We start from the raw sequence: 6,789 nt of genomic DNA, 5'->3' as shown, positions 1-6,789 counted from the left end.
TTGAATTGTTGCACTTCGGCCAATGGCAGGCACGATCGCTGCTGCTCAAACATATTCTGGTTCACAAGTATTATAATATATTATATTATATTATATTATATATATATATAATATATATATATATATATATATATATATATATATATATATATATATATATATATATATATATATATATATATATTCATGAAACACATTAAAACCTTGATCATTTATTCATTCATTACGTCTAGTGAAGAATTGCTTTTGTTCATTTGTATGATTAAAAATTAATATAATATGAATTCCTCGCTTAAAGTAAAATATAAAATATATATTGGATTTATATGATTGGTTAATATTCCAAGTGATGCTGAATATCCCCTATAATTTTGTTTTGTTTGTTTGTTATGTACACATTCCAAATGAAATCAATATAAATGTTATTATTAATGTTTGAAAGTTGATTGTCTACTTGAATCTCTCTATTAAAGTGTGTGTGGCTCCGGATGGAGCCTGGTTATGGTATTTGTCGTGGTGGGTGGCAGAAGTGCTTACTTCTTCTCTGTCTTCTTTGGCAAAAGAACTGCCTGAATGTTTGGAAGAACACCTCCCTGTGCAATGGTTACGCCAGACAGAAGTTTGTTGAGTTCTTCGTCGTTGCGGATGGCCAACTGCAAGTGACGTGGGATGATACGGGTCTTCTTGTTGTCACGTGCGGCATTACCGGCGAGCTCCAGAACTTCGGCAGCGAGGTATTCCATGACGGCTGCCAGGTAGACAGGAGCGCCAGCACCGACGCGTTCGGCGTAGTTGCCCTTACGCAGCAGACGGTGAATTCTGCCCACGGGGAACTGAAGTCCGGCCCTGCTGGAGCGAGACTTTGACTTGCCCTTCACTTTGCCTCCCTTGCCGCGTCCTGACATTGCTGCTGCTGTTGTGGGTTTGTGGTGTTTTATGCCGCCCCGCAGATCGAGCTTCGTGTTATATACCCCGCTCAGGATCAAGGGAGCCCGCCACTGACCAATCAGCGCGCTCCGCCACGCGACCCGCTCTGAGCTGAGTCGCGAGCGGGATATAAAAGGAAAGCTCGCCTCGCGCAAAAGTTCATTATTGTATCGCAACGCCAGCCAGCACGAGCATCATCATGCCACCCAAGGCATCTGGAAAGGCTGCCAAGAAGGCCGGAAAGGCCCAGAAGGCCATTGCCAAGGGCGATAAGAAAAAGAAGCGCAGGAGGAAGGAGAGCTACAGCATCTACATCTACAAAGTGCTGAAGCAGGTCCACCCCGACACTGGTATCTCTTCCAAAGCCATGTCGATCATGAACTCGTTCGTGAACGACATCTTCGAGCGCATCGCCGCCGAGGCTTCTCGCCTGGCCCACTACAACAAGCGTTCCACCATTACCAGTCGGGAGATCCAGACGGCTGTAAGGCTCCTGTTGCCCGGAGAACTGGCCAAGCACGCCGTCTCTGAGGGCACTAAGGCCGTCACCAAGTACACCTCCTCCAAGTAAACGGCTTACTTACTGCCCTGTGGTGGTGGCTTGGCCTCAAACCAACAAACTCGGCTCCATTGGAGCCACACTTTAATTTCTAAAGAGATTGTGAGTGTTAGACACCAATACTATTATAACAAAAACCTCTGTCACTGAAAGCAAATAGCTATAAAATGAGAATATTTATGAAACTGTCTGTGTGTGTTTCTCTCTCTCAGTCTCTGTCTGTCTGTCTGTCTGTCTGTCTCTGTCTTGTCTGTCTCTGTCTTGTCTGTCTGTCTGTCTGTCTGTGTCTCTCTCTCTCTCTCTCTCTCTCTCTCTCTCTCTCTCTCTCTCTCTCTCTCTCTTCTCTCTCTCTCTCTCTCTCTCTCTCTCTCTCTCTCTCTCAACACATATAAGCACTCGGTATCTTTTTTTTTTCTAGAGATTAGAGATTCATTGTTATGTTCCACATTAGGATTACTATGCAGGCCACCCTCTTAGGTTTGAAAATGTCAAGAAAACGGTTAATTTAAAATGTCATCTCCTAACTTAACAGATTAAGCCAGAGGACCGAAAACAGAATAAAACAGGACTGGACAGTATGTCACTTATACAAGCTGCTTTTATTTCTAGTACAGTATGACAATTTTTATTTTGGGGGGGGGGGGGGGGGGTGGGTGATCCTTGACAGTGCATAAGAGCGAAAAGCGACGGCGTTTTGTTTGTAAGAGAACAGGTTGTACTACAAATGACTTGATTTATTGATATCACGTGTATGTATGACACCTAAATTAGTGTATTTGTTTATTTATTTATTTATTTATTATATGTGTAGATGAAGGTTAATTCATATGACTGATGCTAGGAATGTCTGAAATCTCCTTAGAAGGATATTTTGGCCCTGAGAAGGGCCGAGTTTGGTGTATACTAGGGTGGTCGATTTAGCTTATGCACGCTCTCCACGGATACGGCGAGCAAGCTGAATGTCCTTTGGCATGATGGTGACACGCTTGGCGTGGATGGCACAGAGGTTAGTGTCCTCGAAGAGACCGACCAGGTAAGCCTCGGATGCCTCCTGTAAAGCCATGACGGCAGACGACTGGAAGCGAAGATCGGTCTTGAAGTCCTGGGCAATCTCGCGCACCAGACGCTGGAAGGGAAGTTTCCTGATGAGCAACTCGGTGCTCTTCTGGTAACGACGGATCTCACGCAGGGCGACCGTTCCGGGCCTGTAACGGTGAGGCTTCTTCACACCCCCTGTGGCAGGAGCAGACTTGCGTGCTGCCTTGGTGGCCAGCTGCTTACGAGGAGCCTTGCCTCCCGTGGACTTGCGAGCAGTCTGCTTGGTGCGAGCCATGGTGAACAACTGTGGTTTGTGATGGCCGGCGCCGAAAAATTTTTGCTTATATACGCCGTCTCGAGGCGCTTGCTCGAGCGCCATTGGCTGCTCGACTCGCCTACGTCACCCCGTTGCCCCTCCCCTCCTTCCTCTGGCTGCAGCCAACAGGCGGCTCACCTCAATCACTATTATCGCTGATTTTGCTCTATTTTTTGGATTTGTGCAAAAGTCATTTCACAGGGACGTGAAACAGACGAGTAGGCAACTGCAGTTTTGAAAGCGTTGTGAGAAAGCCGTGTCTACTCGACCACAAGCGTAAAGTAAGGGCAGGCAGGAGTTGCAATGCTACTAGTACGTCCGCTTGATGGGATATAGTCGGGAAATCGTGCGGGCATTCGTCAATTCGATTCACACAACTTCAACACCATGACTGGACGCGGCAAGGGAGGCAAGGGACTCGGAAAGGGTGGCGCCAAGCGTCATCGTAAGGTGCTACGTGACAACATCCAGGGCATCACCAAGCCCGCTATTCGTCGCTTAGCTCGTCGTGGCGGCGTGAAGCGTATTTCGGGTCTCATCTACGAAGAGACCCGTGGCGTCCTGAAGGTGTTCCTCGAGAACGTCATCCGTGATGCTGTAACCTACACGGAACACGCCAAGAGGAAGACCGTCACTGCTATGGACGTGGTGTACGCTCTGAAGCGCCAGGGTCGTACCCTCTACGGATTCGGCGGATAAGAGCTTGGCTAATCCATCGATTCCACCCACCACCACCTCAAAACGGGACCTAATTAGGTCCCTATACTTTTTTTACTGAAGGGCTTAATAGACGATAACATAAATTGTTTTGATATCAGCTAGCACATTGGGTCTTATGAAATCTATTTTTTATCCTCGCATGCTTAAAGGGACTCTGATTGGGGAGGGAGGGGGGGGGGGGGAAGGTTTGTTACGTTATATACTAGCAGAGCAGGATCATTGGTGGGGGGGGGGGGGGTGAGGGGGAGAGAGAGAGAGAGAGAGAGAGAGAGAGAGAGAGAGATCTTTCCCAACTCTTCCTTTTTACATGAGTGAGCTACCCGTTTTATTCATTTTATCCTTCTCAGAGCTGTTTTGATAGTATCCAAATGATGGTAAATGAAAAGGGAGGACACGAATATCTACCCAGAATTCAGGACTGGCAATCGATATGCATGTTTGAGTGCGAATCTTTTTCTCTCTCAACTTAGGTATACGTTTATGTCGTACCTAAAAGCGAGAACCACACTATTGGGACAAGTATGCAAGGCCCAATTTTCCTAACAAGCACAGTTAATTTTGTTATTTTCGAACATTTCTTTCCAAATTGGTTTATCCAATTAACAGTATTATATTAAGATCATGAATTGCTGGGTTAGGTTAGGTTAGGTTAGCTTAGCTTAGGTTAGGTTAGGTTAGGTTAGGTTAGGTTAGGTTAGCTTAGCTTGGGTTAGCTTAGGTTAGGTTAGGTTAGCTTAGCTTGGGTTAGCATAGGTTAGGTTAGGTTTGATTACATTTCTATGTTAGATTTAACTCAAATTCAAAACAATTGCAGTCATTCGGCTTGTTAGTCAACTTGCCTCTAATAGGGGCAATTTGTCTAACAAGACTATTTAGTTTTGTGTGCATATATATTATATATATATATATATATATATATATATATATATATATATATAATATATATTAATATATATATATATATATATATATATTATAGCTTCAAGACTCCGAACCAATATAGAAGCATCAAGAGGAAGTGCTTGTGTTATGGGCCAATAGGCCTTCTGCAGTTACTTCCATTCTTATGTTTTTATTCCCATTGGTTCGTGTTTTATCTTGTGTAAATGTCAATCACCTTACCCAAAACTTTGGTACCATATCACCTCACCCATGTGTATATATAAATATATATATATATATATATATATATATATATATATATATATATATATATATATATATATATATATATACAGAGTAAATCTACCCCAAAAGTAATGATTTATTTGTCTACAAAACTAAACTCTTTTTGGAATCATATGAGGCCCCTCCACTGAGGGGGGAGGCCTGGATGTTTATTGTCATGTGTATTCATGCTGCTTGCATGTCGTCGTTTATTTTGCCTTTGTTGTTTTCTTGACAGCTTTCTTTGCCTTGGGTGGTTTGGGAGATTTTGAAGCTCTCTTTATTTTGGGCTTTTTGTTCCCAACAACAAGCTGCTGCTGCTGCTGCTTCTTTTTCAAGGCTGTAGGTGGTTTGTTGCTTGTGGCGGCTTTCTTGGGAGTTACCACGGCCTTCTTTGCTGCTGTAGATGGTTTCTTGGTTGTGGTGGCTTTCTTGGGAGTTAGAACGGCCCTCTTCTCTGCTACGGCCAGCTTGAATGATCCACTAGCTCCACTTCCCTTGGTCTGAACAAGAATGCCGTCAGCCACTGCTTTCTTGAGAAATCTTCGGATGTAAATGGCGATCTTGGCAGCCTCGACTTTGTTGTTGGCAACAACGTACTTCTTGATTGCTTGTAGAGACGAGCCCTTACGGTCTTTGAGTGCTGCGACCGCGGCTAGAACCATTTGACTAGTTTTCGGGTGAGCAACCTGGACGCGAGGTTTCCTGGTGGTGGCCACCACAGCAGCAGCAGCCGCAGCCTTCTTGGTAGGCTTTGCTTCTACCATGATGATGATGAGATAACCAAGGTGATGAGAGACGCTCAGACAGTCACGGGGGAATGATGCTGCCGCCGCTTGAGCCGAACCTATTTATGTGCCGGCACGGTACAGAAGCTGCAACCTGGCAACTCGTCCACCAATCACGACGGTTGGTTTTACGGCTCCGAAACCTGGATCCCATATCTTCTCTAAAATAGAAGCATTTGTTCATGTTCTTTGTAAAAGTATCATAAAGCAGGACAGATGAGACAAATATCATAAAAACTGAAGAGCAGATGAGCACACACATGTTTGTATTACAAAAGAAAATCCACAAATTCATTAGAAATTGGCAGGGCAGGCTGAGGAAGTAGGTAGATGTAAAATGTCTGTAAATGGCGAAAGAACATAAACCCAAGACTGAATAAACGATGTTAAATATCCATGCCAAGGAGACAAAAATATGTTAGGATACAATTACCATTAAGACACCACAAGCAGGTCCGTATCCTGCCGCGATGACTTAAAAGAGTTGGTTATTAGCCACAATGTGTAGGCAGTCTCATGCCAACGGCCATACCACGTTGAGAACACCGCTTCTCGTCCGATCAGCGAAGTTAAGCAACGTTGGGTTTGGTTAGTACTTGGATGGGTGACCGCCTGGGAACACCAAATGCTGTTGGCAATAATGTTTTTTGTTTTGTTTTGTTTTGTTTCGTTTGTTTTTGTTTGAATGGCTGGCTCCACGGGAAATTCACGGAGTTGTGTGGAATAAGGCCTGGTAAAATGAATTAATATGTATGTCATGTTTAAAACAAACTCGCTTAATATAGATATTGTGTGAGGCTTTATACAAAAACAAACAACCAAAACAAAACATGTTGTATATATATATAGCTTAATCCGGGTTTGAACTCGCAACTCCAAGAATACGCATCACTTATATACACTTTACCACTGGACCACTGCTGCAGGACACAAGCTTGATGCTGAGGTATCAATTTAATGACGTAAATGCCATTTCCACAAATAAATGATAATTAAAAAGTATTTGTATGTACAAATCTTTTCTGTTTAAAAGGCTACAATATCAGTTACTGATATAATTTGTGTTAATGTTTCTATACCCACAAGAAGGCATATTTTTGCTTATATGTAAAGGGTACGGAGAACGAATCCACAGACCATCATTCCCCTCCCCTTCCCTCCCCCCCCCCCCCCCCCCCAACTCCCACCTACTACCACCACCACCACCACCACCAATCACCACCAATCACCACCAATCACCACCAATCACCACCAATCACCACCACCACATCTAA

General features: G+C 44.0%; 1 non-coding gene across 1 annotated transcript; it reads left to right on the top strand.

Annotated features, from left to right (window-relative positions):
• Nucleotides 1-6,033: 6,033 nt before the first annotated feature.
• LOC138360582 (5S ribosomal RNA) lies at nucleotides 6,034-6,152 on the top strand. Its single transcript, XR_011226494.1, has one exon. It is a non-coding gene; the product is annotated as a 5S ribosomal RNA (ribosomal RNA).
• The last annotated feature ends 637 nt before the right edge of the window (nucleotides 6,153-6,789 follow it).

This window comes from Procambarus clarkii, unplaced genomic scaffold (genome assembly GCF_040958095.1).
Source record: "Procambarus clarkii isolate CNS0578487 unplaced genomic scaffold, FALCON_Pclarkii_2.0 HiC_scaffold_115, whole genome shotgun sequence".
Lineage (NCBI taxonomy): Eukaryota > Metazoa > Arthropoda > Malacostraca > Decapoda > Cambaridae > Procambarus > Procambarus clarkii.
The sequence above is the reverse complement of the archived record's forward strand: the minus strand, read 5'-3'. Positions and strand labels throughout refer to the sequence as shown.